We start from the raw sequence: 22,824 nt of genomic DNA, 5'->3' as shown, positions 1-22,824 counted from the left end.
TTCCTTTTTTGTTTCTTTTTGTTTGTTTTTTAGGGAGCTACATTCGATGATGTTCAGGGTTTATTCATGACTCTGCACTCAGGAATTGCTCCTGGGGAGTGCTCAGGGGACCTTATGGACCATATGTATTATATCTCTGGGCCCAGTTTCCATTTTTGGAAACAAATGGGAAAACAAGATGTTAGAGAAGTCTTCTTTTTATATTTCGCTAATTGAATGGAAGGAGATTCTGTTTAGAATGCTCCTAGTCTGGGAAAAACGCTGATTCAAAGTGAAATTGGGGAGTGATACAGTAATAAGAGTTGAGGACCAGGAAGTCAGGATTCCACTTCTGGTTCTGTAGTCACTCCCTGGGTGATTTAACCATATCTAATTTATAGACTTCTCAGTGTATAGGTTTAGCAAATTGAAATTTTAACATTTTTATAAATTTATGAAATGAAGCAGGAATTTTTTCTCTATGTTAATGAAAATGTAATTATATATTATGTTTAGTGAAAATATAATTATTATTTTTGATGTAATAATAGTGCTAGTTGCTAATTACTATTTATTAATCTAAATATGCTAGGCATTGAGCTACAATATAATTCTTTACCTGTAAAAAGCACAGAGGTAACTAGTTTAACAAAATTATATAACTAATAAGAAAGGCAAACCGAGGTTCACAAATGGCTCCATTGGCTCCTGAATGTCCATGATCCTAGAGGTACACAAACCAATCTCGGAACCCAGTGGCTTTTGGCAGAAATGCATCTGGATTGAGCATTAAACTATGGCACTGTGCCACCCCGGGTGGGGAAAGGTGTTTGTCCATTCCGCCTTTTCCCTCCGGTGGCACGGTGGCCACCACCTTTTCAGAGCCTATTGGACAGCAGTGAGGTATGAGGTATGAGACTGCAGTGACGAGACTGGGGACTCATGAGATGGGGATGGAGCTGACCCCTCTCCTCACCGCGACGAGGTCCTAAGTCACCGCCCATGAACAGCTCCTCTGGCTCCTGGACTGCCATGATCCCAGAGGCCTACAAACCAATTTTGGAACCCAGTGGCCTTTGGCAGAAACCCCTCCAGACTCATTACTAAAATATCAGAAATCCAAAAAGTGGCCATGCAACATCATATGCTTTTCATAACAAGCAATAGAAAACAAGTTATCTAATGATGCCTTTTTGGCAGGTCTGATTGTTGGGGAAAATTCCAAATAATAATGGTGGGTCTTTTGTCAAAATATTGAATGGGATCAAAGTGGAGAGAGAGTAAAGTAGAAATCATCTGCCACACAGGCAGGGGGAGGGGTGAGATGGGGAGTATACTGGGATTCTTGGTTGTGGAAAATGTGCACTGGTGAAAGGATGGGTGTTTGATCATTGTATGACCGAGACTTATACTGGAAAACTTTGTAACTGTTCTCACGGTGATTCAATAATAAAAAAAAGAAAAGGCAAATCCATTATTTGAAGTTTACTCATAATCAGTAGATTTTGAATCATAGAACTGGAGATTACCTTAAATTTGAAAAGAAAGAATTCTCCAGTAATCCTATTTAGCAAATGAAAACTAGATTCCTTCCAGCACTCACTGAGGATATAAACTTGAGAAAGTCATTCCCCTCCCCCAGGTTTCGGGCTCTATAATTTCAAGTGCTGCATGTATCCCCCCTCCTGTACTATACTGTCTTGCTCAAGAAAAATTGCCTCAAGCTGGTCTGATGCTGTGTCTTTCAAAAATTAACTGCTTAGGATATAAGGAAGTAACCTGGGCCCCTTAGAGGAAAGCAACCTTTCAGATACATAGGGCTCAGCATGTCTGAAAGGTCCCCACTATATTTGTGACTTTTAGGCCTAATTAGATATGGCTTAAAAAATGAAAGTTTTCTAGAACTTTATACTCTTCTCGGCCCCAAGTTTGTCCATTCAAATTAATATATTGAGCAAGGATGCCAGGCTCTATCTGAGAAAAGAAACTGCCTTGCTTTGTGATAGTTTATACAAAATGTATTCATTGCCAGGAGGCCAATATTATGTCCTATTTGTATTTTTTTCCAGTGTCATGTTTCTTGTCCTCAGTGGGCACTTTCTGAAGGAGTCAAAGCTGGTGGCTTTGTTATATAATGAGTGTTGGCCTTTCCTGGCTCATTTGTGGAGTAAGTAACAACTAGGTGGCAACAGGGACAAAAATAGTTATATTGGAAGTAAGAAGGGGCAAGAATACATAGTAAAGCTATAAGAGCTTTCTTTTTTTCACCTTGGGTTATAGTTCAACAATTGCCCTCTTTTCAAACTATCATCTCCTTTCCACTTTCACTTTAGAATAGAATGTTAAATGATATTTTAATATTTATGTAAGATAAATCAAAAACCCTTAATACAAAATTATGTATTATGGCTGCTATCATGCAACAATGAGCTTTCATAATGAAAAATAACTGGATGGAAACATTTGAAAATAAAAATAGTTTTGAATTATGGGTACTCATATTTGTTCTCAATGTGCTTATTAATTCTTATATTACATTTTAATTAGGTAAGCAAAGAGTTTTAAAGTAGGTCCTTCGTCCGCCGCCGCCGTCGGATCCTGACCAATCTCCATCCTGCAGGTAAACAGGCAATCCCTTGGAGAGCCTGCCTCAGCGCGGAGAAGCCCCCCTCCCCGCCCCCTGCCCGCCGCGGCTCGGGGCTTCTCCTGAAGCCCCTGCCTGGCACCTTTCCGCCGCCGCCGTCCAATCCTGACCAATCCCCACTCTGCTGCTTAGGGGCGTGTCCTCATCTCAGGGGGCGTGGCCTAAAAAGTGGGCGTGGCCTCTTTCCAGAGCGGCCAACGCTAACGCGGCCGCAGTTATTCTTTGCTACCTCAGCTCAATCCGTACTGTGGATTCCTTTGAAAACTCACTTTTGCGAGCTCAAACATTTACGCAAAATAGCCATTAGCTTAGGCTGACAGTATAAAAGCTATCAGGGAATAAGGGAAGTTTAGCACAATCGGAGCCCCTTCTTCCCACAAAAACGAAGAGGAATAAATAACTACAAGGTTCCAACTCTGCACTTCCGTGACAATATGAAGAAACAGCGAAAATCCCCTCCACCAAGAGAGGGAGAACAAAAGATACTAGAAACCTCAAAAGAGTCTCCCAACATCTACGACCTCTCAGATAAACAATTCAGAGAGGAAATATGGAGGAGAGTCGACCTACTCCAAGCAACTATGGAACAGACATCCAATAAATTAAGGGAGGAGATGAATCAAGCGCTGGAACGGTCTACCAAGAAAATACAGGAAGAAATGAGAGCAGAAATGAGAGCAGAAATTTCAAACCTTCGAACCGAAGTCTCACAAATAAAGCAATCGGTAGATGAAATAAAAATCTCACTAGATGCCCTCAACAGCAGAATGACTACAGCCGAAGACAGAATCAGCGAGCTTGAGGATGAGCTGCAGAAAGCTTACAGACAGCAACAAATCATGGCCAAAGACCTCAAAATGGCTATAGAGCGAATCAGAGCCCTGGGGGATGACTTCAAGAGGAACAACATAAGAATCATTGGAGTACCAGAACCACAGGGAAGTAACCCCAATGAAAAAAACATAGTCAAAGACATCATCGCTAAGAAATTCCCAGAGCTGGACAAGGCAGGCGTCCAGATACAAGAAGTCCGAAGAGTGCCAGCAAAAAGAGACCCAAATAAAAAGACTCCAAGGCATATCATAGTCAGAATGGCGGATGCTGTAGATAGAGACACAATTCTACAAGTAGCAAGGTCAAAGAGGGAAATCACATACAAAGGAGCACCCCTCAGATTTACGGCCGATCTGTCAGAAGAAACCCTCCGAGCCCGAAGACAATGGTGGGACATAGTGAAAAAACTCAACGAAATGAATGCCTCACCAAGAATACTTTATCCAGCTAAACTCTCACTCAAACTCGAAGGAACCATACACTATTTCTCGGATAAACAACAGCTCAGGAACTTCATAGACTCAAAACCAATCTTGAAAGAAGGTCTAAAGGGGCTACTGTAAGACAAGGAGGAGCCCCATAAGAACAACAAATCCCACAGAAAGATGACACAAAACCACATCACAATAATCTCTCTCAATGTCAATGGCCTAAATGCACCTATCAAAAGACACAGAGTGGCTAAATGGATCCGGAAATTAAACCCAACATTCTGTTGCCTGCAAGAAACACACCTGAACAAACAGAGTAAACATAGACTCAAAGTCAAAGGATGGAAAACAATCCTCCAAGCAAACAACCCCCTTAAAAAAGCTGGAGTGGCCATCCTGGTATCCGACAACATAGATTTCAGGATGAAAAAGATCAAAAGGGACAGCGAAGGTCATTTTCTGTTTATCAAGGGATATGTACAACAGGAAGAAATCACACTCTTAAACGTATATGCTCCTAACAAACGACCGGCTAAATATTTAAAACGACTCCTAACAGACTTCAAAGAGGACATCACTAACAGCACAATTGTAGTCGGAGACTTCAATATGGCCTTATCACCTCTAGATAGATCCACAAGAACAAAACTCAACAAGGAAACACTGACTCTGAATGAAGAAATTGAAGAGAGAGGCCTAATAGACCTATACAGGGCCTTACACCCCAAAAAGAAAGAATACACATTCTTTTCCAGTGCACATGGAACATTTTCAAAAATAGACCATGTACTGGGCCCCAGAACATACCTCAATAGAATCGGAAAAATAGAAATTGTACCACCCATCTTTTCAGACCACGATGCGCTGAAGATAGAAGCTAACCACCCACAAATACGGAAAATCAAATCAAACACCTGGAAATTAAACAATTCCATGTTGAACAATGAGTGGGTCAAGAAGGAAATCAAGGAAGAAATCAAAAGATACTTAGAAACAAATGAGAATGAAGACACGAGCTACCAAAACCTATGGGACGCAGCTAAAGCCGTGTTAAGGGGAAAATTTATAGCTCTCCAAGCATTCCTCAGGAAGGAAGAAAGGATCCACATAGATAGCTTGACTTCACGACTCAAGACCCTAGAAAAGGACCAGAGAAAGGACCCCAAACCAGACCGAAGGAAAGAAATAATAAAAATTAGAGCAGAAATTAATGACATCGAAACCAAAAAAACAATCCGAAAGATCAATGAAACAAAGAGTTGGTTCTTTGAGAAAATAAATAAGATTGATAAACCGCTAGCAAGTCTCACAAAGAAAGAAAGAGAGAAAACTCTAATAAATCGAATCAGAAATGAAAAGGGGGACATCATAACAGAAACCAGTGAGATTCAAAAGATCATTAGAGACTACTTTGAAAGTCTTTATGCCACAAAAAAGGAGAACCTAAAAGAAATGGATGGATTCCTTGATTCCTATAATCTCCCAACACTGAAGAAAGAAGACCTGGAATACCTGAATAGACCCATCAATGTTAAGGAAATTGAAACGGTAATCAAAAACCTCCCCAAAAACAAAAGCCCAGGCCCAGATGGTTTCACTGGCGAATTCTTCCAAACATTTAAAGAAGACCTATTGCCTGTTTTCCTCAAACTTTTCCAGGAAATTGAAAAAACAGGAACTCTCCCAAACAGTTTCTATGAAGCACATATCTCCCTAATACCCAAAGCAAACAAAGACACCACTAAGAAAGAAAATTACAGACCAATTTCCCTGATGAACACCGATGCGAAGATCCTCAACAAAATACTAGCAAATAGGATCCAACAACTCATCAAAAAGATCATACATCACGACCAAGTGGGATTCATCCCAGGGATGCAAGGATGGTTTAACATTCGGAAATCAATCAATATAATCCAGCATATCAACAAAAGTAAAGATAAAAACCATATGATCATATCAATAGATGCAGAGAAAGCATTTGACAAGATCCAACATCCTTTCATGATGAAAACCCTCGCCAAAATGGGGTTTGGAGGAACTTTCCTCAAGATAGTCGAAGCCATCTATCACAAGCCTACGGCAAGCATTATCCTCAACGGGGAAAAACTAAGGGCCTTTCCTCTGAGATCAGGCACAAGACAAGGATGCCCACTCTCACCACTGCTCTTCAATATAGTACTGGAAGTACTTGCGATAGCTATTAGACAAGAAAAAGAGATTAAGGGCATCCAGATAGGAAGGGAAGAAATCAAACTCTCACTATTTGCAGACGACATGATACTATATCTAGAGAAGCCTAAAACCTCTACTAAGAAACTCTTAGAAACAATAGACTTATACAGTAAAGTTGCAGGCTACAAAATCAATACCCAAAAATCCATGGCCTTCATATATGCAAACAATGAGGCAGAGGAAAGGGACATGAAAAAAGCAATCCCATTCACAATCGTGCCCCAGAAAATCAGGTACCTCGGAATCAGCTTAACCAAGGAAGTAAAAGACCTTTACAAAGAAAACTACATAACGCTACTCCATGAAATCAAAGAGGACATGAGGAAATGGAAACATATACCCTGCTCGTGGATAGGGAGAATCAATGTTGTCAAAATGGCAATACTCCCTAAAGCATTATACAGATTCAATGCGATCCCTATAAGTATACCCATGACATTCTTCAAAGAAATGGATCAAGCAATCCTAAAATTCATATGGAATAACAAACATCCAAGGATAGCTAAAACAATTCTTGGGAAAAAGATGATGGGAGGCATCACCATCCCCAACCTCAAACTTTACTACAAAGCAGTAACAATTAAAACAGCATGGTACTGGAACAAAGGCAGAGCCGTAGACCAATGGAACAGGGTGGAATATCCCTACACACAACCCCAAATGTACGACCATCTAATCTTTGATAAGGGAGCAAGAGATGTGAAGTGGAGCAAGGAAAGCCTCTTTAACAAATGGTGCTGGCACAACTGGACAACCACATGCAAAAAAATGGGTTTAGACCTTGACCTGACACCATGCACAAAAGTCAGATCAAAATGGATTAAAGACCTCAACATTAGACCACAAACCATAAGGTACATTGAAGACAAGGTCGGCGAAACCCTCCACGATATTGAAGATAAAGGTATCTTCAAAGGTGACACGGAACTAAGCAATCTAGTAAAAACAGAGATCAACAAATGGGACTACATTAAACTAAAAAGCTTCTGCACCGCAAGAGATACAGTGACCAGAATTCAAAGACTATCCACAGAATGGGAAAGGATATTTACACAATACCCATCAGATAAGGGGTTGATATCAATGGTATATAAAGCACTGGTTGAACTCTACAAGAAGAAAACATCCAACCCCATCAAAAAATGGGGCGAAGAAATGAACAGAAACTTTACCAAGGAAGAAATACGAATGGCCAAAAGGCACATGAAAAAGTGCTCTGCATCACTAATCATCAGAGAGATGCAGATCAAAACAACTTTGAGATACCACCTCACACCACAGAGACTAGCACACATCCAAAAGAACAAAAGCAACCGCTGTTGGAGAGGATGTGGGGAGAAAGGGACCCTTCTTCACTGCTGGTGGGAATGCCGACTTGTTCAGCCCTTCTGGAAAACAATATGGACGACTCTCAAAAAATTAGATATTGAATTCCCATTTGACCCAGCAATACCACTGCTGGGAATATATCCCAGAGAGGCAAAAAAGTACAATCGAAATGGCATCTGCACATGTATGTTCATCGCAGCACTGTTTACAATAGCCAGAATCTGGAAAAAACCCGAATGCCCCAGAACGGATGACTGGTTGAGGAAACTTTGGTACATCTATACAATGGAATACTATGCAGCTGTTAGAAAAAAGGAGGTCAAGAATTTTGTAGTCAAGTGGATGGGCATGAAAAGTTTCATGCTGAGTGAAATGAGTCAGAAGGAGAGAGACAGACATAGAAAGATTGCACTCATCTATGGTATATAGAATAACAGAGTGGGAGACTAACACCCAAGAACTGTAGAAATAAGTACCAGGAGGTTGACTCCATGGCTTCGAGGCTGGCCTCACGTTCCGGGGAAAGGGCAACTCAGAGAAGCGATCACCAACTACATTGTAGTCGAAGGCCATGTGGGGGAAGGGAGTTGCGGGCTGAATGAGGGCTAGAGACTGAGCACAGCGGCCACTCAACACCTTTATTGCAAACCACAACAGCTAATTAGAGAGAGAAAACAGAAGGGAATGCCTTGCCACAGTGGCAGGGTGGGGTGGGGGGGGAGATGGGATTGGGGAGGGTGGGAGGGACACTGGGTTTACGGGTGGTGGAGAACGGGCACTGGTGAAGGGATGGGTTCCAAACTTTGTATGAGGGAAGTATAAGCACAAAAGTGTATAAATCTGTAGCTGTACCCTCACGGTGATTCTCTAATTAAAAATAAATAAATTAAAAAAAAAATGGGAAAGCCAAAAAAAAAAAAAAAACTGGAGTCAGCACCATGCAAACCAAGGACCTTAATTCCCTGTACCCTCACTCTGGTCTAATGTCTCCCCTTTCCCCAGTGAAGATACCTTCTTTAAAAGGAAGAATCCATATTGTTGTCCTCTACTAGATTAAGAAAGGTTATAAATAATTAATAAACATATAGTAATTAATCATCAAAAAAAAAAATAAAGTAGGTCCTTTAATAGAAATATGGGCAAATGATATAAGCAGGCAATTCACAAAAGAAGAAAGAGGCCAATAAATATCAAAATTTTGCAATTGTGTTTATGTTATAATGCTAACTCTTACTGATAAACTTCATGTGTCAACTTGGTGAGGACAAAGGATACTGCAATCTTTAAACAAATAATATCAATACATCTGCAAGCACGTCTTTAGAAGAGAATAATATTTGGATCTTTAGACTGAGTCAAACATTGTCTACTCCAGTGTGGGTGGGCCTCACCCAATAGTTAAAAGTCTGATTAGAACAAGTAAGTGGAGACTCCTCTTGTATGACTACTTGAACTGGGATATTGGTATTTTCATGCATTTGAACTTAAACTAAAACACTGAATCATATGGGTCTCCAGCCTACTGACTTTTGGATTGAAATTACTGATGACTTCCCTAAATCTCCAGCTTGCAGATCTTCGGGCTTTCATAATTATATGAGCCAATTCCTTATAATAACTTTCTTTGCATTTTATCTGGAGAACCATAACTGATAGTTATTTTAAGAAAAACAGTAATATTCTTTCATGTCTATTATATTAGTTTGCTAAAGCTGTCAAAAACTGAGAGGTTAAGCAACAGAAATTTATTGTCTTCAAGTATTTTGAGGTTAGATGTCAAGGTCAAATGTTTAGCAGGGTTTATTTCCATTGAAAGCAGCATATGGTTTATTGAAAATCTTTGGTATTTCTTGGCTTATTAAAACATAGTTTCTATCCTGTCTCAGAGATTATCTTCACATCGTGTTTTTGTAATCATGTCTGTGTCCAATTTCCCATTTCTATAAAGACACCAAACCATATCACATTATAGTTCTACCCTATTCCTTCATGAACTAATTTTAATTAATTAGATATCACTGTATCACTGTCATCCCATTGCTCATTGATTTGCTCAAGCGGGCACCAGTAATGTCTCCATTGTGAGACTTGTTCTTACTGTTTTTGGCATATCGAATACACCACCGGTAGCTTGCCAGGCTCTGCTGTGCGGGTGAGATACTCTCAGTAGCTTGCTGGGCTCTCCGAGAGGGACGGAGGAATCAAACCCTAGTCAGCCATGTGCAAGGCAAATGCCCCACCCGCTATGCTATCATTCCAGCCTATAATTAGATATGTAATGATTTAATTAATTAGATATAAATACAGATATATATTTCCAAATACAGTTACATTATAAAGTTCTGAGGGCTATTTCTTCAACATATGTTTTAAGATGTTAAAATTTGACCTTTAACATTCCACCCTCTGGTTGTCACAAGCTCATGTTTCATTCATTATACACTTATATCCCAGCATCTCCCCAGGTCTTAACCCATTCTAACATCAACTCATAGTATAAAATTGCACCTAAAATATTATCTGTTGCAGGTATAGATGAATCTTGGAGTATGATTAACTCTGAGACAAAATCAAAATCCCTCCACATCTGTGGGCCTGTGATAGCAAAGAAGTTATTAGTTTCCAAACTTGTAAGGTGTAACAGATATAGGATACACGTTCTCATTCTGAAAGGGAGATGTTGAAAGGAAAAATGATGCCATGGCTGCCAAAATATTCTGAAACTTAAGAAGGGCAACTGCCATTAGATTTAAAGGCCTGACACTAATATTCTTCAGCTGATGCTCTCTTATCTAGGCTCAATCTTGTATTCTTGGCCTTGGAAGGAAACTTTGCTCCTGGAGTCTGTGCCCTCTGAGTTGGTAAAATTTGTGGCAGTGCCACTAGCTTCTGTTATCCATGCCTTTTGTCTCTAAGTCATCCTTCCTTCATGTCTCCATATATATTATTTTTGCTTTTTGGGTCACACCTGGCGATGCACAGGGGTCACTCCTGGCTCTGCACTCAGGAATCACCCCTGACGATGCTCAGGGAATCATATGGGATGCTGGGAATTGAACCCGGTTCGGCTGCTTGCAAGGCAAACGCCCTATCCGGTGTACTATTGCTCCAGCCTCTGTCTCCATATTTTGAAGTCCTAACCCCCACTACTTCAGAATGTAACTTTAATGCTGTAACATGGTTCTTGTTTACATAATTAGTTAAGATAAGGTCATGTGAGAGGAGAATGGGTCCTCAATTATAACATACTTAAAGGAAGGCAGGAAAATTTGAGCACAAAGAATTGAGAGATGGAAATAGTGTTTCCATAAGCCAAACAAAGCCAGTGATTGCCAGTAAATTTCCAGACGCTAAGGAACAAGCATAGAAAAGAATTTTTCTCAACACCACTCAGAAAGAATCAAACTTTCTGACACCTTGCAAGATAATTCAGCACCTTGTTAGAGCTGCTCAATTTATGATATCTTGTTATGGTAGCACTGTAGCACTGCAGCACTGCCGTCCCATTGTTCATCGATTTGCTCAAGCGGGCACCAGTAACGTCTCCATTGTGAGACTTGTTACTGTTTTTGGCATATCGAATATGCCACGGGTAGCTTGCCAGGCTCTGTCCTGCGGGCGGGATACCTTCGGTAGCTTGCTTGCTAGGTAAATCTAGAAAACTAACATACTTGTTATTTTGGAAATAGATAAAATATTGATAAAATTCACTGTTGACTATGACTGAAGAAAAGGAGAAAGTGTGAATAAATACCTCTTTGGGAGCATTTTATGAATAGGACATAAAATTTTATGTGTGCTTTGACTCAGAAATTACTTTTTCAGGGGGTAAAAGTCTCAAAACATACCATCCTTTCTTATATATAAAAATAAATAAAAAACCTTCTTCCTTCCCTCCCTCCCTCCCTCCCTCCCTCCCTCCCTCCCTCCCTCCCTCCCTCCCTCCCTTCCTTCCTTCCTTCCTTCCTTCCTTCCTTCCTTCCTTCCTTCCTTCCTTCCTTCCTTCCTTCTTCCTTCCTTCCTCCTTCCTTCCTTCCTTCCTTCCTTCCTTCCTTCCTTCCTTCCTTCCTTCCTTCCTTCCTTCCTTCTTCCTTCCTTCCTCCTTCCTTCCTTCCTTCCTTCCTTCCTTCCTTCCTTCCTTCCTTCCTTCCTTCCTTCCTTCCTTCCTTCCTCCTTCCTTCCTCCTTCCTTCCTTCCTTCCTTCCTTCCTTCCTTCCTTCCTTCCTTCCTTCCTTCCTTCCTTCCTTCCTTCCTTCCTTCCTTCCTTTTTCTTCCTACCTTCCTTCTTACCTCCCTCCCTATCTCCCTCCCTCTGTCCCTTCATCCCCCCTTTCTTTCTTCTTATCTTTCTTTCCCATATCTGGCCATGGTCAGGACTTATTCCTGTTGGCCTTATGTATGTCATCTTTGCAGCAATATATTAAATGTTTGCTTATGATAAAGATTTTGGATACATAATTAGTGCTTGGGGAGTTACTCTGATGCTGTCTTTGGGGACTGCCCTTGGCAGGGCTGAGGGGGAGGTGGAGGAATGTGGTGCCAAGTTTCAAACTCAGGCTTCTTGAAGGCAAAGCATAAACTCCAGTCTACTGAACTATCTCTCTGCCCTCTCATTTTAAAACCGTGGGCTGTTATTTTGTTGTTGAGTTGTATGTGTTCTTTATATAGCTTGGATATTTATATCTTATCAGATATGTGATGTGAAAATCTTCTAGTCACTAGTCTGTCTTTTTGTGTGTTTACATTTTTATTTATTTTTAAATTTTTATGACTTTTTTCAGTATGTAGGAATCAGACCCAAGGCCTGCCTCACATATGCAAACTATAAACTCTACAGCTGAGCACATTCCTGGGACAATCTGTATTTTTCTTTTTTTTTTTATTGAATCACCATGTGGAAAATTACAATGCTTTCAGGCTTAAGTCTCAGTTATACAATGCTGAAACAACCATCCCTTCACCAGTGCCCATATCCCACCACCAAAAAAAAATAAAGATAAAACACAGTACACCTCCCACCCACCCCCCCGCACCCCCTCCCCTTGTAACTGATAAATTTCACTTTACTTTCTATTTGCTTTGGTTACATTCAATATTTCAACACAAACCTCACTATTTTTGTTAGGAGTACCACACTAGAGTCAGACCTGTTGTGAAGAGAAATGAGATCGCGTGGCCGCAGTAATGGCCACGCGGTTTTGGATTCCTGTACTTTAGCAACTAAGTCCAGGGAGAGTTCTTCCAGGTATTGGATCATTGCAAGCTTGTAAACCCATCTGTGGTCGTCATAATATGGCAGTCACCACGCACTTCACCCCTGGCAAGGAAGAGGCGATAGAGAGAGAAATACCTTTCCCCTCCTGGGTGGGCATGGGGCCGCGGCTTAGTTCTCAGTCTGGACACATTCTGCGAGGAGCTGCCCATGCCGAAAAATTTAGCTGGCATCTGGAGTCACGCTCGTGCAGCTGCAGAGAGGCCGCACACACGTGCGGCCCTGGGATCACATCTTGGCGGCCTACAATCTATATTTTTCTTGTTTGTGAAAAGTTTTGGTTTAATTTAGTCCCAATTGCTTATTGTTGCTTTAATTTCTCTTGCAGTTGGATTTGAGTCCACAAAAATATCTCTAATACTACTTCACCAAATGTTTTATCTGTTATATTTTATAATTTTTTGCTGATTAAGGTCTGTGATTTACAATACTATTAATAGTGGTTTATCATAAATATAATTCCAACACCACACCCTTCACTAGTGTACTCACCTATGTTATTTTCTTTTTAGTTTTGGTCCACACCTGCTGGTGCCCACGACTCACTCCTGGCTCTGCACTCAGAAATCACTCCTGTTAGTGTTCTGGGGACCATATGGGATTCTGGCGGTTGAACATGGGTCAGCTTCAAGCAAGGCAAGAATTGGCTTTCCTATGTTATTTTCTGTGGTGTTGGGTCATACATCCAAGTATTTTGTTCATTTTGAGTTAAGTTTTTGTATATGGAGTTAAGGAATAAACGAGTATACCAGGAATGAGTTCAAGAGGAACAATAGAAATATCATCGGGGTCCCTGAGAAACAGGAAGGGCATATTTAATGAAGAAACAATAAAGAAGTCATCAATAAGAATTTCTCAGAGTTGAGGAATACAAGCTCCAAAATCCAACAGGCCTGAAGGGTCCCAATGAAAATTGACTCAACTAGGAAAATTCCAAGACATATTGCACTTAAAATGACAATCTAAAGATAGAGTCAGAATATTGAAAGCAGCACAATACAAAGCCCATAAGACTTATAGCAGATGAAATGAAACTGGATGGGCCAGAAGAGAATGGGTAGGTATAGTACAAAACTTCAATGAAGTGAACACCTCACCAAGAATACTCTGCTAGAGTACATTATCATTCAGATTTGAAGTAATGACACAGCTTCAGGGGAAGGCAACAGCTTAGGGAATTCATAGCCTTGAAACCTGTTTTACAAGAAGCATAAAAAGAGCTTCTTTAAAGACATGACAAACTTCGCAACTTGTGCCATTGAATATGGCACTCATTAATGGTGCATATGGTTACCTGCAACTAGATTAAGAAATATAAGTTTACTCCTAGATTGCTAAAGGATTTCATACATATTCGAGAATGAATTAGCACCTCATTTATATTTATTGTTCTATGCCGGATCAGTTTTTTTTACATCCAGAAATTTGTAATACAATCTTGCTATTAATGCAGACACTGAAGCATATTTACAATGCAGTATTTTCTGATATAAAATAAATATTCTGTTCTTAGGATAAAATGCTATACATTTTTGCTTTGTTTTTAATTTGAGGGTGACACCCAGTAATTCTCAGGGCTTAATTCTGGTTCTAAGCTTGGACATCATTCCTGGTGGTACTCGGAGGAATATATGGGATGATAGGAATTGAATATTTGTCGATCAGGTGCAAGACAAGCGCCTACCTGCTGTACTAAGGCTCTGATCCCAAACCCTTTGGTTCCTACTTTATAGGTCTATTCATATTTTCTCATTTAAATTTTCTTAATTTTCTTCACTCTTACTAAATTTTTGTTTGTAGATTTTGCCTATTTAATGGAAACTCTAAAATGTATTAGCACATGATTTTGTAAAACTTTATTTATGACAGGGAAAACATACAAATTGCCATAAGAAGATCCACATACGAAATAAAATTAATGCAATATATTTTATCTTACAGAATTGAAAACTTAGTTATATAAATAAGAATAGGCAGTGTATAATACTTATTAATTGATTTAACGTTCTTAATTTATTTATATAAATAAAAATCATATAACAATTAATCACCACAAATTAATTTTTTATTGATTTACTTCTGTTAATTCCATTTGCAATTCTTTGGTTTTGTTGGAGCAAGTAATATGAAATAAATTTGTTATGAGACTGCCAAGAAGGCAGATTCGGGGTGGGAGGGAATCTGGGGATATTGGTGGAGGGAAGGGGTCATTGGGTTTGGGATTGGTCTTGGGACACTGACACTCTTAGAGATACTGTTCACCATTCAAACACAAATGGGCACAGCAAAAGGGCAAGGATTTTTAATCCATTTTTATTCCATTAAAATTTTTATTAATATACCATGATTTTCAGAGTTATTCATAATAGAGATTTTTAGGCATGGAATATTTTGGAACCATTCCCTCTCCCTTCCCCCTCCCTTCACCAGTTTCCACAGGTTCTCTTCCTCTTCCAAGTCTGGCCTCTTGTTAGGCATATAACATTTATTTCATATTACTTGTGTCAACAAAACTTCAAGGAATAGCAAATGCAATTATCAGGAAAGTAAATCAATAAAAGTCACTAATCATCAGGGAAATGTAAATCAAAACAACAATTAGATATTACCTCACACCACAGAGACTGCACTCAGCAAAAAGAACAATAGTGTTGTAGAGGATGAGAAGATAAAAGGACCTCATTCACTGCTGGTGAGAATATCTACTGGTCCAGCCTTTTTGGAAGACAACATGGACATTCTTGAAAAACACTAGGAACAGAGCTTCTTTATGACCCAGCAATTACAGTTCTGAGAATATACCACAAGGGCTCCAAAGCACAAATGAGAATAGACATCTGCACTCCTATGTTCATTACAGCACTATATACAGTCGCCAAAATATGGAAACAACCCAAATGCGCACAGATGACTGGATAAAGAAACACGAGTACATATACATAACGAAATACTACTCAGACTTAAGAGAAGATAAAATAATGCAATTTGCTGCACTGTGGATGGATCTGGAGAGCAAAAAGTTCAGTAAAATCAGGCAGAGGGAGTAGAACACCCTCAAAATGATGTCTCTCATACGGGATATAAAGAAATTTCATACGAGAATATCAAGTGTCCAATAGAAATGAAGAGTAGGAGAATTGGTCTTAGGTGAGACCATTGGCACTGGGGCAGGAGTTGGACTAATAAGTTAGGGAAGGGAACACTAGTTAAATGGGGAAGGGGAAAATTGCCTGCCACAGAGGCATACTGAGAGGTGTGAGAGATACTCGGGACATTGGTGGAGGGTAATGGGTGCTGGAGAAGGGATTGGTGTTGGAACAATATATGCTTGAAAAACAATCATAAATATTTTTAACTTTGTAATTCATGGTAATTTAATTTAAAAATTTGTTTTTTTTTAATTTAAATTTTATTGAATCACCATGTGGAGGGTTACATAGTTCTCAGGATTATGTCAGTTATACAATACTCAAACACCCTTCCCTTCACCAGTGCCCATATTCCATCACCAACCACCCCATTATACCTCCCGCCCCCTCCCGCCCCACCAGTCCCCGCCCTTGTAAGTGATAAGTTTCACTTCGTTTACGCTTTATCTTGGTTACATTCCATGTTTCAACACATAACTCACTATTGTTGCTAGGGTTTCCCCCCAAAAAAGAAAAGACAGTCCTACTGTCTAGGAAGCATTTGATAGCTCTCCAATGCTTAGAATGTAGAGATATTAAGTCCCCGCTGTTTGTTACATAACTTTTCTATTTTTTTTCCCCCTTGTCCCGCGCCACCGAGTTCATGCCTGTTTAGTAATCACCACGCTGCCTGACAAAGGGAAAAAAAAAAACGAAAAAGATGGTTATTTCCCGTCATCAGCCGGTGTGGGGCTCTGGCTTAGTTGATAGTCTGGTAGAATGTCTGCAAGCAGTTTCTGGAACCAAAAGTAATACGCTGGTATCGGCCCCGGCTCGAGATTCCACCAGCGTCCCACTGTTCCAAGTACATAATAATTTATTCCCTTGTATCCCATTCCCACGCCACCAGGTCCGTGTCAGCTTAATGGACATCATACTATGGTTAACGCCACGCCGCGTTTCTTCTCGAGAAAGAAGGTTATTTCTTCTCAGCCAGCGTGGGGATATGGCTTAGTTCAGTCTATAGAGATAGCTACCACTTTGATTGCCTTCAATATTTCAGCAAACGACTTACTATTCTTGTTAGGATTTCCCACCAAAGTCCGACCCGTAAAAAAGGAACCATTTCATATTGGTGATGATTAAATGACATTAGGTCGCGCGGCCATGGCAGCGGCCTCGTGGCTTTGAATTTCTGTATAAAGTTCAGGGAAAGTACAGCCAGAAATTACACGTCACTACAAACTTTAACCCTATTATGGTCCCCCCAAAGTCCAACCCATTACAAAGGAACCGTTTCTTATTGGTGATGATTAGATGACATTAGGTCGCGCGGCGGCGGCAGCGGCTGCACAGTTTTGGGTTTCTATATAAAGTCCAGGGAAAATTCTGCCTAAAATTCTATCACTACAATCTTTTACCCTTCAACAAAAAACTCAGTACTATTGTTTGGAGTTTCCCCCCACGGTAAGCCCTGCTAAAAAGGAACATTTACACGTTGCTGACAATCAAGAGATATTAGGTTGGATTTCTATATGAAGTCCAGGGAAAATTCTTTTGGTAATTGCATCACTCTCTGGTGGCGCCTGGGCCAGTAGCTCCGAGCACACAGTTTGGAGGCCTTTTGGGGGCGCCGCTCGTGTCCAAAGTGGTTCAGTTGCCTCCGAGGTCGATCTCACGCGGCAGCAGAAAGGAGCATCCCCACATGGCTCTGTGCTTAAATATCGGCACAGGGCGGATCCGGAAGTCCCGCCCCATCGGCTTTCCCGGGCTTCCTGTAGAGTCTAAAAACCGGCTGTTGCCTCGCTGCGTTCAAAAAGAAAGAGTTGAGAGAGAAAAGACCATACCCCGCTGGCAGCGCCTGGGCCAGTAGCTCTGAGCACACAGTTTGGAGGCATTTTGGGGGCGCTGCTCGTGTCCAAAGTGGTTCAGTTGCCTCCGGGGTCGATCCCGCGCGGCGGCAGAAAAAAAAAGCTAAAAATTTGTTAATAGACAATAAACAAAAAGTTAATTTGTGATGAAGTACAAGGTGTTTTATCCTAAGAAAGGAAATAATTAGTTAATACAAGAAAATATTTTATTGTTGATACTGCTTAATTGTCTGAATTAATAAGTAAAAGATTGCAATAAGGGGCTGGAGCCATAGCACAGTGGGTAGGGTGTTCACCTTGCATGCGGCCGACCCAGGTTTGATTCCCAGCATCCCATATGGTCCCCTGAGCACCGCCAGGGGTAATTCCTGAGTACAGAGCCAGGAGTGACCCCTGTTCATTGCCAGGTGTGACCCCAAAAAGCAAAAAAAAAAAAAGATTGCAATAAAAATATCTGGATGTGGAAAAACCTGATCTGATAGAAAAAGCAATATTAATGATATGTTAATTATGTTAAACTTATAAAATTTCTTAGCAAGCTAGGAATAAATATATATTTCTTAATCTAGTGAAGGGCAACCATATCCGCCATTAATGAATGCCATTTCCAGTACCATATGGTGGGAAGTTTACCCTGTTCTTTAAAGATACTCTTTTAATACTAATTCCAAAACTGATTTAAAAGCTATGAATTCCCTAAACTGTTGCTTTCGAGGAAGCTCTGTATAGTTCCTTCAAATCTTAATGATAATCTAACTAAATTGGTGAAGTGTTCCATTTGTTGAGTTTTTTTTTATTGTATCCTTCCATTCTCTTCTAGCTCGTCAGGCCTCATTTGGTAGATCTGCTGTATGTCTTATGGGCTTTCCTTTGCATGTCAGTTCCTGTTTTGATCTTGCTGCTTTAATATTTTGTCTCTGGTTTTGGATTTTGTCATTTTGATTACATTATATCTGGAGTTTTCCTTGTCAAGTCTATTCACTGAGATCTTTCTGGCCTCTTGGATCTTAGTGCATGTAATCCTCAACTCTGGGAAATTCTTATTGATGACTTAACTATTGTTTCTTCATCATCGTTGACTTCCTGTTTTTCAGCAACTCTGATAATTTTTATATTGTTCCTTTAAACTCATCTCATAGTTCTCTGCTGTGCTGTTCATTTCTGTTTCAGATTTTCTCTACTTTCTATTGTTTCCTAGCAGTTTTGTCCTTTTTATCTTGGAGGTCCTTGACATTTTCTTCAGGTGCTGTTATTCTGCTCTTCAGAGCTTTTCACTATCATTGTCATACCGTTGCTCATCTATTTGCTCAAGTGGGCACCAGTAATGTCTCCACTGTGAGACTCACTTCAGAGGTTTTATTGAACATAATTAAAATATCATCTACCATGCTTTGTTAGTATACTCATTTTGATTTTTATACTTTACTATCTTTTGCTGATTAACCATGCTATCGTTTATTTGAAATCATCATTGTCATGGTGTCACTAAAGCATTGTCTGAGACTTTACTGAGCTGCTTGGTGTTGCTTGTGCATTCTGTGATATTATTTTCACTCATTGAACTTGGTGGGCTTTTATGTGTTTTCCCCAGTGATTTTATAGTGCTTTGCTGTGTGGTAGTTAGATGTCCTGAAAGATGTTGAGGAATTAGACTGGGGATTCTCTCTTCCTTCTCCTCCTATCTTCACTAAATGACAGAAAGTGTAAAAGTGTAATTTTCTGAATAGATCTGTCATCTGGTCTTGTGACCATCAACTTTAAGAGCTGTAGTATGGGCCCCTTAATATAGTAAAGGTTTGTTGGAGGCTCCAGGGACCAAGATGGAAAGGAGGGGCCTCTGCCTCCTGTTCCAGATTATGTCAGCAATGTCAGCAGGATACTACCTTGGCCTGGAATGGCAGAGTAGCAAGAAGATCTGTTAATGATGCTTTATAATACATCTTGAAGTCAGGCAACATGATAACTTCAGCTTTTTTTTTTATCACTATTGCTTTAGCAATTTGAGGTATTTTGTGATTCCACCTACATTTTGATATTTTTTCTTCATTCTCTTTAAAATTATAATTAGAAGGGCTTGTGAGGTTACTCAATGGCAGGACACTTGCCTTGCATATGTGAGGCCCTGGGTTTTTTTTTTTTTTTGCTTGTTTTGCCATACCCAGTGATGCTCAGGGCTTAGTCATGACTTTGTGCTCATGAATCACTCCTGTTGGGGTTTGGGGAACCACATGGGATACCAGGAATCAAAGCCAAGCCAGCCTCATGCAAGGCAAGCTCCCTACCTGCTATAAATCTCTTCATTTCCTAAGCCTTGGGTTTGATCTCTGGAGGTAAAAGAAGAAAAGTTATTGGAAGTTTTTGGGATTGCACTAAATTTATACATTGATTTTGGTAAAATGGACATTTTGACATTATTGACATTATTTATCCACCCACCCATGTACTAGGAATGTCTTCCTATTACTTAGTTTCCTGTTCTCTATTTTTAACAATGTCTTATTAACTTTACAAGAAAATAAGTACATGAGTAAAGACTTTATTCAATAGGAGGACTAAAAAGCTGCCAATGGTAAGTATATAAATTTCAAACAATAAACAATTAAATCAATAAATGGATGTCTTGGGCTGGAGCGATAGCACAGCGGGTAGGGCATTTGCCTTGCACGCGACTGACCCAGTTTCGATTCCCAGCATCCCATATGGTCCCCTGAGCACCACCAGGGGTGGTTCCTGAGTGTAGCGCCAGGAGTAACTCCTGTGCATCGTCAAGTGTGATCCAAAAAGCAAAAATAAATAAATAAAAATAAATAAATGGATGTCTTGGGGGAACTGGATGTACAGTGGGTAGGATGCTTGCCTTGCATGCAGCCAACTCAGTTTTGATTCCCAGCACTTCATATTATCTGCCAAGCCTGCCAGGGATGATCCCTGAGTGTAGAGCCAGGAGTAAGCTCTGAGCACCGCTGGATGTGACCCCCAAACAAAAAAATGAATGTCTGAAAACGTTATTGTACTTAAATATTATACAATTAATGCATCTAAGTCAGGAATGTAGCTCAATAGGAAAGTGCATGCCTGACTTACACACACCTGGATATGATGCCATCCACCACAAAAATTATATAAATAATATAACAGTGTCTTCAATTAATGCATGTAGTTAAAAGAATGAGTTAGGTCTAAATGAATTGCTATGAATGTCTTTGATATATGGCCTAGTAAATGAAGTAATTTCCAAAAAAACATGAACATGTGCTATTGAAAAATCTGTATATGATTTATAAATAAAGGTTGGCAACATGTACATTTATAATAAAACCACTAAAAGTAGTAGAGCCTGGGGAGAAGAGTTAGAGGCATAAAAATAAATCTCTGCTGAATGTGGTTTCTTGGATTGTTTTGTGATGAGCTGGAATATTTATATAATTAAAAAGTAATAACAGAAAATACTGTCTTATAATAAGGATTTTCTCATTTGAATTCCACACCAATTCTTCTCTAGGAACATTGTATCATAAAAATTTCTGCTCCTTCCTTTATCATATACTGACCTTGTGCAAGGCAGGGATGGCAGCCTGTGGCCACTTTCAAAGATACTCTGCCCAGCAATACAGTGCTTGCATCTGGTGTTGCTGTGGGAGGGCACAAGGGCTGCACTCTGCAGTGCTAGTAGAGAGGGCAAGCTGTGCTGAGGGTGAAACTCAGAGCCTCACATGTGCACGCATGAGCTCTACCACTAATTCTTCTACTGTCTCTCCAGCCCCCTGTTTTATTCTTGTTATAGTTTGCTTTAGAAGTGAATGCATGATGCTCACTAGAGGTTACCCAATTACATGTGGTGCTCACACACGTTTGGTTGTAGAGAGCCAAAGATTGCACATATTGTTGTAGCACTGGATATCCTTAACAGCAGTGCCAACCAGATTACATTTAGCATGTGGGGTAGTACAGGGTACTAAACTTTACCTCATGCCAGCAAGGCATGTGCTTACCAACAAGCTATCCCCAGCCCACGTGGTAATTTTTTTAATGCGTCAGTAGAAAACAATTATAGTATGAGTCAGAGAAAATTTGCCTCCTACGTGGATATGTAATTTCCATATAATTTTTACAATGGCCATCTTTTACCTACTGAGTTGAGCTTTACCTTGTCAAAAATAAATACACTAAATCTGTGTGTGTTCTATTTCTCCTATATATCTGTCTATATTTATATTGATTGTTCAAGCGGGCACCAGTAATGTCTCTCATTGTGAGACCTATTGTTACTGTTCTTGGCATATCCAATACGCCACGGGTACCTTGCCAAGCTCTGCCATGCGGGCACGATACTCTCAGTAGCTTGCTGGGCTCTCTGAGAGGGGCAGAGGAACCGAACACGGGTCGGCCACTTGAAAGTCGAACGCCCAACCAGTGTGCTATCGCTCCAGCCCATTTATATTGATACCACATTCTTTTCTATAGTTTTGAGTTAAATTATAAACCAACTAGAATATCAAGTTCTTTGGAAGTTGTGCTTTATTTCCCAAAGTTGTTATGGCTATTCTAGATCTGTTCTTAATCTCACAGATGGTCCTTGAATTAGGGTGATTTGACTTAGAATTTGGTGAGTTTATGATGATGCAAAAGTAATGTGCATATAGTAGAAACGGTACTTTACATTTTTAATATTGATCTTTTCTGAGGTAATCAATATGTGTTATGGTCATCTCATATGACGATGGGCAGCATCAGTAAGCCACAACTCTCAGTCAGTCATATAATCTTTTAGGGTAAACAACAGATATGCTCTGTAATGTTTTTCATTTTCAGTACAGTATTTGATAAATTACATGAGATAGTTAATGTTTTATGATAAAGGCAGGCTTTGTGGGGACTGGAGCAATAGCACAGCGGGTAGGGCATTTGCCTTGCATGCGGCCAACCCAGGTTTGATTCCCAGCATCCCATAGGGTCCCCCAAGAACCACCAGGAGTAATTCCTGAGTGCAGAGCCAAGAGTAACCCCTGTGCATCGCCATGTGTCACCCAAAACGAAAAAAAAAGACAGGCTTTGTGTTAGGTTATTTTTTCCAAATTGACTAATGTAAGTATTCTGTTAT

Source organism: Sorex araneus, chromosome X (genome assembly GCF_027595985.1).
Source record: "Sorex araneus isolate mSorAra2 chromosome X, mSorAra2.pri, whole genome shotgun sequence".
Classification (NCBI taxonomy): domain Eukaryota; kingdom Metazoa; phylum Chordata; class Mammalia; order Eulipotyphla; family Soricidae; genus Sorex; species Sorex araneus.
This window is presented reverse-complemented; position numbering follows the sequence as displayed.